Below are 12,431 nucleotides of genomic sequence, written 5' to 3'. Positions count from 1 at the left end.
AAACTTACATTAACGCAATTCAGGAAATAATAAAATAATTAGAATGAATCAATTAATTGAACAATTAAATAAATAAATAATTAAATCAAAATAAAACCTCTATTTAAAATGAATGGTAAAAACATAGTAAAATCACTTTAAAATCAGCAAATCAATATAAATAGTAAATAAATCATTTAATTAATAAAAGAAATACTTAAATCAATTTAATCATCTATTTGAAGTAAATGATAAAACTATAAAAGAATTTATTTGAAACCACCAATCCATTTAAATAGTAAAATAATCAAGATAAAATGCATTTTAGAAACATTGATTAAATAAATTATAAAAATTTCATTAGATACTTTTTTATTTTAGATACTCTTTAAAAACATTATTATTTGGAAATAATATTAAAAGCTATTTGACGCACCACACTATATACCAGTGATGTCCCACGATACCCAGCGTCCCGAGCATTGTGTAACGGGATGTTAAAGAGAGAAACTTGCATACGGTTGCTTCGACGTCTCAACAGCGCCGCTGCTTAAACCGTCATCCCGGCCATGGTGGGGGGGGGGGGGCTTATGGCCAATATCAAACTTGCCTGCCCTCGGTCCGATGTCAACTCATGGGAGATATTATAACTTGTGCGCTCATCTACATATACAGTACAAAACACCAATACTGTATGAGTACGTCTAAAACAGATAACCAAGTTTATTATTAAAATACCTAATTTTTCCAAAATTCACCGTGGGAATTATACCATTTTTCAAATTCACCATCCCATATTTTTCTTTAATAACACCAGCATAAATCCATCAATAATATATAATTTTTCTCATATCATAAAATCAACTAGGTAATATTTCAAGTGCTTAAATATATTTTTGAGAGCACCATAACTTAAATCAATATTTTTCTTGAAATCTTTAAAATCAAATCATACCAAAAAAAATATTAAAACCACATGAATTTCATATATAATTAATTCCACAAATCCTCAATACCATAAAATAATTTCCACAATACGTAAATTTATATAAATGCATTTTTTATTAATCAAAATAAATTCACAAATAAATTCTGTAATAAATCAAATAATATTACTTTTAAATATCAATTCCTCTCAATATCAAATACATAAAATATATTTATCAAATATTTAATTATGAAATATTCCAACAATGAAATTTGATAATAATTACCAAAATCTCAAATTCCTTAAAACCAAAATATTTTATAATGCACAAATATTTAATTCAATTCAATTTTGGCATCAAAATTCCAAATATAAATTTACAAAAGATTCAACACATAAAACATATTTTTCAAATAACCAATTAACACAAAATATATATTTTTTAATATCCCAAAATAATTTTGAAGGTGAGTCACTTACCTCGAGCACGCAATTAACCCAAGATCCTCCATGGGATAAATTCCACGACGCACACGTGCTCCTGGAACAACAATATTACACAACTCAAATAAATTAATATTTTATTCGGATAAATAATATCCGATACCCAGGGGGTTTAACAAAAACGTTAACCAAAATTTATGAGTAATATACCTAATTGAAGCTTGTGAAACAAGGATTAAGAATCTGGTCTTACTTCCCGGAGATCGAACCCGAGATGGGCGGAATCTCGCCGAAAAGCTCTCGGATTTCAAGTCCTCGATTCTCACAATCCGTTAAGAATTGAGGAAAGTGGACATTGAATTTGGGTTCAGAGGGTCGGAATTAGTGGAAAAGGATGGGTGGTGCAACTGGAAACTCGCCGGAAAATCGATTTCCCTACGAGCCGCCGTGGTCACCGGAATCTGCCACCGTCAGCAGCGCGTCTGGTGGCCACTAGCCGTGATTTTGGTGGGAAGGTAGATCGGGAAATGGGTGACTCAATGGGACCAACGGTGAGGCAAACGGAGGTCGGAATAGGGAGAAATCTGGGTTTGAAGTATCGGCGCCGCCGCCGGAAAAAGTCTCGATCCGGGCGTGTCGGCGATCAATTGGCCGTGATTTTTGGCTGGCCGGCCGATTTTCAGGTGGGCTTCAAGCTAGGGTGGTGCGTGTACTATTTCGGTGGCCGAAAATGGGTGAACGGCGGTGGTTGGTTGGTTTCTCTCTCTAGCTCTCTCTTTCTCTCTCTCTCCTCCCTTCTTTCTCTCTCCTCTCCCCGGCTCCTGTGTTTTGCCAAAATAAAAGCCACCCATGGGTGAAACTGTTCACTCATGGGATTGGTTGAAAATACGACACGTGGTACATACTGTTTACATATTAAAATATTACGGTATTTGGAAAACTTTACATGTCCATAGCTTTTTAACCAGATGTCCAATTTAAGCGTGCTGCTAGTCTATGAACTCGTATCGACGAGTACTTCACAACCATGCATGAGTCAAAGCTCAACTTTGCATGAACAAAAAGTCAACTCTGCACCCTTTGGACAGTTTGGACCTCAACTTGTTTTGCTCATAACTTTCAAACCGTAGCTCCGTTTTCAACGTGCTACTAGTCTATAGACTCGTGACAATGTGTACTTTTTAACGGTACCTTGGTCAATATGAAATTCCATCAGGAACAAAAATTCAATATTTGATCCCTTCTCGGTCAACGACAGTCAAACCTGGTTAACCTTGGTCAAATTTGAAAAATTTTCGGTGTATTTCGAGACGGAGTTTTACAAAATATTTGAAGGAAAGTGATTCTTTTTTTTCTTTCTTTTTGTGAATAAAAAATAAGCCTCCTAGTGGGTATCATCGGTTCAGAAGATTGAGAATTGTGGACCATTAGTAGCCATGGCTTAAACAACTTAAGAAGGAGTCCATATACTACCCAGTCCACCACCGCATGATTGCCCCAATCCCTCTCCCCCAAAGTGTATAAGTTTATCCATGAAGAATTTGGTTCTCAATATTTGAAAATATTTGAAAGGAAAGTGATTCTTTTTTTTTTTTTGGTGAATAAAAAATGAGCCCCTAGTGGGTATCATCGGTTCAGAAGATTGAGAACTATGGACCATTAGTAGCCATGGCTTAAACAACTTGAGAAGGAGTCCATATACTATCTAGTCCACCACTGCATGATTGCCCCAATCCCTCTCCCCCACAGTGTATAAGTTTATCCATGAAGAATTTGGTTCTCAATATTTGAAAATATTTGAAAGGAAAGTGATTCTTTTTTTTTTTTGGTGAATAAAAAATGAGCCCCCTAGTGGATATCATCGGTTAAAAAGATTGAGAACTATGGACCATTAGTAGCCATGGCTTAAACAACCTAAGAAAGAGTCTATGTACTATCTAGTCCACCATCGCACAATTGTCTCAATCCCTCTCCCCCACAGTGTATGAAGACACGTGGGGTTCACACTAAGGTGCTTAGTGGGATTGCTGGGACTTGAACTCATAACTATTGCAAGCAGATGTGATGGAGAGCCAGTTCCTGTCACTTACTCCACCCCCTTGGTTGTTGAAAGGAAAGTGATTCTGTCAATTAGTTATGTATGTTTTTAATGATATCTGACTATTATTTCTAATTTACATAACTTATTTTTTATTTAGTTTTTCTTTTTTTAAATGACATTCAAATCATGCATTTTCCTATTATTAATCAAATACCAAATACTAACAAGGAAAGATGGTTCCTTTAAAACTAATTTTTTGAAAACTAATTTTCGATAATAAGCTTGCAACATTCAAGATCTACACTTTGAAGAAAAGAGTTTTACATCAAGATGACAAAAGAAAAGGAAGAATACATTTAAATAACTCCATATTGTTTATTATAGAATTATTTAAAAAATAATTTGAAAATATATCAAAAAATTGGCATTGTAAAATTAGCAAATAGAGAATCACTAATTTTTTTAAAATTATTTTATTCTTGCTGAATTGTTACTTTTTTATTGGAAATATTATTTGGGAAAAAGAAAAAAGAAAAAAGAAAAAGGCCAAAAGCTAATGAAGAATCACTAATTTATGTTTTTTGATACAAAATTCATTAAAAAATGCTATAGATCCCTCCATCAATCAACGGACATGATAATTTATCATGTATCATTATTTTATTACTCTGTATTGCTTTGTTTGAAAAAGTTAAACTATAAAGTGAAATTAATTTTCAAATTTAATTTTTTGAAAAATAGTTTTCAAAAATTCAATTTTTTTAACATAATATGTAATTAGTAATAAAAATGTTAGAACTTAAAGAGTGATATGAATTCATTTATTATTTTTTTAAAAAAATATCATCATAACATGATATCTAACAAGACTCATTTCGGAAACCTTCTAGATTTCCGGGTGGTCCTGTCTAAAAAAGTTCTTTTAGATAATTCGTAGAGAAAATCAAATAAAATCTCACCCAACCATGGATATATGACGCATTACATCAATATATAAAATAGAACTATAATGGTATACAAGTCTACAACTGTAGTCAACATTTACAATCCATCATACTACAGGATACATACTAGTTTCATTACTGCATCCATACTTCATACCAGAGAATTTTAGAGAAATTATAAATATAAATTATACAGGTGGTACAAACGAGTCTAGAAAAATAAAGACGAAACAACAAAATATATATTATTACTACCGTAGGAAACATGAAACAATAAGTGATGTACAAGGTAGATTGTCTGCTAACTACTTGGACTTAGGAGAATACATTAAAAAAAAATAAAATATGAGATAAAAATATTTCAGTGAGTGGTATAGTACAATAGAAAAATAATATTTTATTATTGTAAATCTTTCTCTCAAAGCCTCTCATTCTACTTTTTTGAAAAATTATTCTTTTAAAACCATTATACAAAAAACCCAGATTTTTATCCTAAATCCATATCATAAGACAGATACTTAAATTTTACAAATTAATAAACCATTTAAATATTATAAATTGAATTAATCATGATTTAATTATTAAATATAAAATAATATAAACATATCCATAAATATAATTATGAAAAATACTATAAAACCACAATAGATCAGAAACTAACAATGTGCTAATAAAAATAAACAATGTACTATATGATGATCTAACGCTACCAAATGGTGCATGACATCTTGGAACACTAACAGACAGTAAGAGAAGGAAAGAAACCAGTGGGATGAATCAACCTTATGATCCTTAACATCTTGAAGGTATTGTGGTAATATAAAATCTTAGGATGAACCCAACTCATGATCCTTAGTATGTGAAATGTATCATGACAATAATGAACATGTGAGATGAACCAATTTTATGACCCTTAGTGTACTACAGGCATCGTGGCAAACTCAAGCATCATAATATAATACTAAACCAAAATACTAGTTCTGTATGAAATATCAATTGAAAATAACAGTACAATATTCATAAAAAAATGTTCTCAAGATTATACTTTTACTTTTTTTTTATCCAAACAAATAATGTACAATAAATCAGAATTTAATATTTAAAGTCAATTATTTATTTAAATATTATAAAAATTCTTAATCACTATTTTATGTCAAAACATAAATATTAACAGTGAGATATATATTACCATAAATCATTTTAAGAACTTTAAAAAATAAACACTTAAACATGCTAAAAATATATATGCAATTCCAATCCACTTTCTCAAAAATCAAATATTTTCCAAAGTGACTAAACCATCAATTTAATTGTTAAAATATTTAAATACCAAGATTTAAAAGTTCACCATGAACTCATTTGAATTTAAATTTATTTAAAACCTTATCAAAAGTCACATGAAATGATAACATATATGTAATATTTATATATGTATATAATAACCATTTATATCAAATCAAGTATATATCATATTATATATATAATGATGAAAATATCGGTATCGATGGAAATGTTGATATCGATGGAAATATCGATTAAGTTATTGAAACTGTAAATATTTAATTTAGAATATAAACTTTTACATATGAAATAATTAATATAGTCGAATAATATAAAAAATACAATAATTAGAATATAATAATAATAAAATTGACAGGACCTGCCCTAGGAACCCTCCCCAGGATCTCCCGGGTGATCCCGCCTAGGGAAGTCCCACTGGACAAACCCTAGAAAATATCCAATGGAACCTCACCTTAAAACGTAGATAATCAAACACCAGCATTAACTTTAATACCTCAATATATATATATATATATAAGCCCACAACCGGCCTACTGTATTATAGGCCATAACTACACACATGAGTACCATGGTCTCTACTGAGTCCCATAATTAAAATCAGAGCATTTTAAGAGTGTCAACAAAGTCTATGAGTACAAATAAGTAATAAATAAGTCCAGAAGATAATAATAGGTGAAGAAAAGATAAATACGGTTGTTGCAGTGGAAGGAAACAAACGATAAGCTATACGCGAGGTAGACTGCTACTAGTTGCCTGGGCCTAGGGGAATGAATTTAAAACAATAAAACGTGAGATAAAGAATCTCAGTGAGTGGCATAGTATAATAGAAAAGTAATGATTTATTTCTGAAAAATCTTTCTCTCAAGATCTCTCATTCCACTCGTTGAAAAGTTTCCCATTTAAAAATCATTTCACAAAACCCAAACTTGTACCCCAATTAATATCATAAAAATCGATGCTCAAAAGTATGAATGAATGATCATTGTAATATTATGAAATGTTTCAAATCCAGATATAAACATTTGAGCATAAACTATAATAATTACAGTTCCACAAAATAAATATGAAGATGTAGAAATCACCACAATATCTGTAAATCAACAATATATACAAACATATACAATGTACCATACGATGTACCAATATACAAACCGTGGGATACACCTACCCCACGACCCTCAATATATGAACGGTGTTGTGGAAATAATAAATAATCATCGGAACGTACCTAACCTCATGGTCCATGGCAATAATAAACCGTTGGATGATACCAACCTCACGGCACCGTGACAATAATAATAAACAGTCGGATAAACCCGACCTCACAGTCCGTGGTAATAATAGATAACCGTTGGATGAAACTAACCTCACGGCACCGTGGTAAACCCAACGCGCGGTAATATAATATAATGTAATACTGATCCAAGGTATTGGCATTACATGGTACATCAATTTAAAAATAACCAATTGTAAGACTATATATTTACATTTCCAAACGATACTATATCATAAATTATAATTTAACATTTAAACTTCCACCGCTTAATTAAATACTTCAAAAATCTCAAAACATTATTTCATATGAAAACTAGAAATACCACAGTGAAATATATTTACCATAAACCAATTTTAAGCACATAAAATTATAAAATATTTGATCATGCTTAAAATCATATGATTTTCAATCTGATTTCTCAAACCAAAAGAGTTTTCAAAATGATTTAAAATCTTAATTTAATTACCAAAATATTTAAATACCACAAGTCCATTTATGGACCCATTAAAATTGAAAATCACTTAAAATATTATCAAAAGTCACATAAAATGATAACACATATATGTGAAAGCAAATATTTATATATGCATAAAATAACATTTCAATCAAATGGTATATACGTAAAATATTTAAACCACATATATATTATACTATACGCCCAAAACATTTAAAAATGATATAACCACTCACAGTACTATAAATGCTCATTCCTGTTCCTCTACAGAATTTCCTCCAAGCTTAACTCGAGTACCTGTAATATAATAAAATATTCCTCAGGCTCCAAACAACTAAACCAGAGACACTTGTATAATCCAAATGTCTCAAAATAATTTACAGTACTACAAAATTGCATAAATTGGACACCGGACAGTCCAATTATACTGCATGTCCTTAGGATCCGGTATCCAAAATTGGAGATTTTCACCCAAAGCCTAATATTTCAAAATTGAACCCCCAATTAGGTCCTAATATTATCCAATTTCACTAATCTAACTTCAATTCTAACCAATTTAACCACAATCATCCAAACACAGTCCCAATTTCTCCGAAAATTAGCCAAATAACTCCAAAAATAGGAAAATTATCAAACGACCTCCAAAATCACAAATTATAAGTCAACGGAAAGCCCAAGAGACAAGAAGTTCACCAGTGGTCTTACCTTGATCCGGTGACTCCTCCAGTGACCGAAAAATTGACGTAAATGTTCGGCCGAACTTGAACTTGAGAGATCTCTCAAATGGTGGGGATTTTGAGCAATCTAACCATGGAAATGGACTCAGAGGGGTCGAAAATGATGGGATAGAGATATGGATCGAGCTGGGTTGGCCAGAAAACACAAGAAAAGAGGAGAGAGAAAATTTTCGGCCAAGCTCACCTCCATCCCCCGTTCCTCTGTAGCCAATGCGTGTAGCAAGGTGGTGGCGGAGATGGGTCGAACGGCGTAAACTCGGTTGGAGGTAAAAACGGTAGGTTCGGGCCCGTGGGTATGGGGTGTTTTTCGCGGGTTTTGGAGAGGAAATGGGTATTTTTGGGCTTTTCTTCCTATTTGGCACACTTACTGAGGCTTATATAGAGCCTAAATCACTGACAGACAAAAACTAGGGATTGGTTTGGACATTGATTTAAAACTTATGCTTAAAACTTCTCAGAACCATAACTTTTTATCCGTAACTCAGAATTTGGCGTGCCGCCAGTCTGTGAACTCGTATCGACGAGATCTATACAATGGTACCTCAGTCAAACAAAAAATATTGGTTATTGAAAAAGTCAACTTGATCCCATATATTATTCACTTGGTCAAACTTGTTTAATCATGTATATATATATATATATATATATATATATTTTTTTTTTTTTTGGTACGGGGTGTTACAAAAATAGACTATAAAAATTAAAAATTATTGTAAGTAAACAAAATACAGTGTTTGTTAATATCAAATATAGAAATTTTTTTGATAAATTCAAATATAAACAATAAATACCAACTATACAAATACTTTATCTTAATTATACTAATTGGATTATCCAACAACAAATATATCTTTTTTAATTAAAACAAAAAATGTACATTTTTCAATTATATTAGAGAAATATTTGTCAGCAAAAAAATTATATCAGAGAAATATTCTTTGCTTTTTTTTACAACAAAAACTAAATTAAAAAAAAAATAAAGGGAAAAAAAGTATGAGGAAAAGAAAAATGATTTTCCTTATTAAAGTTTTTACCATGTTTGGATGTTGATAAAAACACAAAGAAATTTTTTTTCTCTTATTTTCAATTTTTTTAATAAAATTTGTTTGAGTTTTTTATTTTAATTTCCTAATAGAACAAATTAACTTTTCACTTATTACCACAAAGAAAAAAAAAAAAACACAAAAAGAAGAAAGAAAGAAAGAGCTTGTCAAGTATTAGCCATTAAATATGGGTAATTGGGAGTTGTGAGATTACTAGATATATCATTAAAAAAAAATCAAAATTTGTCTTTATGAAAGGATATTTTAGTAATTATGTAGAATCACTCCTTCACCTTCGTTTCCTGTTCCCGTCCACCATCAAAACCCTCTTTTCTCCTGCAATTTTGACCTCACCTTCGTTTCCTGTTCCCATCCACCATCAAAACCTTCTTTTCTCCTGCAATTTTGATCGGCAGAGGAAGAAAAAACAGAAGCCACAGAGAGAGACTCAACCAGGAGAGAAGCCAAGCCCTTAACCACCGGGGAACTGATCGGATTTCCACCGAAAGACATGAGAGAGAGGGGGTCGAGATTTCTATCGAAGATTTCCATCGACAACCGGTATCTATATCGTATATAGCTATCCACCAAAAAATCGAAAATCCCATCGATTTCTGACGATGCCGATGACACCTTTCGACTCTGGTGACATTTCTCTGGCACTCCTTATAGAAATTTCCTCCCCTTGCCCCCCTATTGGTGTCACCGGTGACTGAAACATGAAATTGTCATTGATATTTCGCCTGTGTCGTCGATTATTGCTTCACTGTATATATATATATATATTGTATTAGTATGTCCAAAATCATTTATAAATATAACCATTCACAGAGACCATTGATGCTCACTCTTACTCCTTCGTATGGTCGCCTAGAGGTATAGTATGAGGACCTTGGTCTAAAGACGTAACTGGTGGCCGAAAAATGTAAGCAATGTATTGGGAAAATTCAAATCCTTATATCTCTCAAATGGATTGAAATTAGGTAAAATGAATGGCATATTCGAACTCAGAAGGTTCAAGTTTAGTGGACTAGGGTGGTCCAATGGCCTAAAGGGCCAAAAATCCAACAAGATCTACGTTGGCCGAAATTTCTAGCTTTCGCTAAATAATTTTCCAATCCCAGCTTGTCAGTGGTTGAAATGGGCTGAAGCTTTATTGGTTTGGTCAGAATTCAATGGGCAATCCAAATGTTTGGCTCCTATACCAAGATTGGCCGGAAAAATTGTCAAAATCCAACAAAACAATGAATGATAGTTGTCAGCTTTGGATCGTTGATCTGGACACATGTGTCAGCTATTCATCTTGAAATTTTGGTTGGAGATCGAATTTTTGGTGGGCAACATGGAGGGTTGGTGCACGTAGCATGCAATAGCTTGAAAATGGTTCAAATCTGGTCAAAACCATAGTTACATGAGTGGGGTTTATGGTCCAACAGGGTTGGGTTTGGGTCACCGATTTCCTTGAAATTTTTGGATTTGCTGATCTTAAGGCACAATTTCCAAGTTTTACATAAGCCTTTGGGTCAACCAACAAATAAAAATTAAGGAATGAATTGGATATTAATGTAAAAATAATGTTTATAACTTTTCAGAACTACAACTTTTTAATCATTACTTGGAATTAAGAATGTTTTTAGTCTATGAATTTGTGTTGACGAGTTCTATATAATGGTATAAAAGTCAAAGCAAAATTTTATATTCAAATAAAAGTCAAATTTTATCGCATTTAAAAGTTCAACTTAATCAAACTTGGTCAATCCATTTAAAATTTCAAATTCCGAATGCTTTTTTAGGATGAATTATTAAAATACATCATTGATTAGGAACAACTTTTTTATATACTATATCTAAATTAAAGAATCTAATTCTTGAATTCATTAAGTAGAACAACTTTTCTATATACTCTATCTAAATTAAAGAATCTAATTCCTGAATTCATACTTTTCTATTTACAAATAAATATTCAAATACAAAAAATTTATTACTTTTCTAAGGAAATTGAATTTCTACTAATTTATACCATTTACTAAGTAGAGATTCACTTATTTAAATTATTTGTAGGTTTGTATTGGCAGAAAAGACTAGCTATCAAGGTATGAACCTTCACATATACCTATTTACAAGATCCTAAACCACTAAGAGATCCTGCAGTACCCTCTATATGCTCGAATTAATGATCAATAGAAACATGTTGTTTCCTATATAACAAACTAAAGGAAAAACAAAAGAGATATGCATGCAAAACTGCGGTTTTCTTCAACTTTAAACGCACTTAAAGCAGGCATAGGATCTCTAAATAATCCCCAAAATACAGGCCCAAAGCCTATTGAATTCTTCTCATTGAAAGCAAAGTCATAGCTAGCACATGTGAAAAGGCCAGGTGGCACAATACCCAAGAGCTTAATTGTCCTTCCCCTAATTACTTTGATCACATCTTTGGATGACAATTAATTTGCACTTCCCCATGCGTAGTGTAAATTGTACATAAACAATATTATTCTAATAAACCCTTCTCTTGCTCATCTATTTTTAAATTGTTAGCCCCAAAAAGGAGTATATTTAAGATTACCTAGGTTAGAAGCACGATTGTTTGATACAACAAATTAATATATGTATAAAGAAATTAATGTTCTCCCTGAAAAAAAATCTCAATTTATAATAAATAATATAATAATGTGACAAATCAATATAAATAACTCCTCAATCAATAAATTTAAAACTTATTAGTTAGGATGTGACAATTCAAGATATTAACCACATCATCATACCGCTCATTATAAGTTGAGAGATTGTTTTTAAAACATTAAATTTGTATATAAATATATTAATCTACATATAAAAATTGGTTACTTAGAGAAGAAGCGCTATTTTGTTTAATACAACGCATATATTCATGTCATAAATATACAATAATTTTATCATCAATTTTATCATCGATAATTTATTTATCAATTTAAATATGAGATTAAAACAGAATTTTAATTTTAATATTTATTTAAACCATACTAAATCATTAATGTATTTTTAAATTTTAAAATAATTTAAAAATTAATATTAAAACTATCAAATCAATTAATAATGTGGTAGGTGCCTTATCTATCTATATGATGATGTAAATGTCGAAATTATGGTCCAACCCCTATAAACATTCCCATAGCTGAGCCTAGACATTAGGCACTGTGGTTGGTGGTAAGAAGCAAGAACCCCACACGGTCTCAGAAGAGACCACCCTGCGAAATCTCCTATAAGTTATGCTAAGGGCACTTGAAAATAATACACAGCA

The sequence above is a fragment of the Ziziphus jujuba genome, chromosome 1 (genome assembly GCF_031755915.1).
Source record: "Ziziphus jujuba cultivar Dongzao chromosome 1, ASM3175591v1".
NCBI classification, from domain to species: domain Eukaryota; kingdom Viridiplantae; phylum Streptophyta; class Magnoliopsida; order Rosales; family Rhamnaceae; genus Ziziphus; species Ziziphus jujuba.
Note: the sequence above shows the minus strand (reverse complement) of the source record.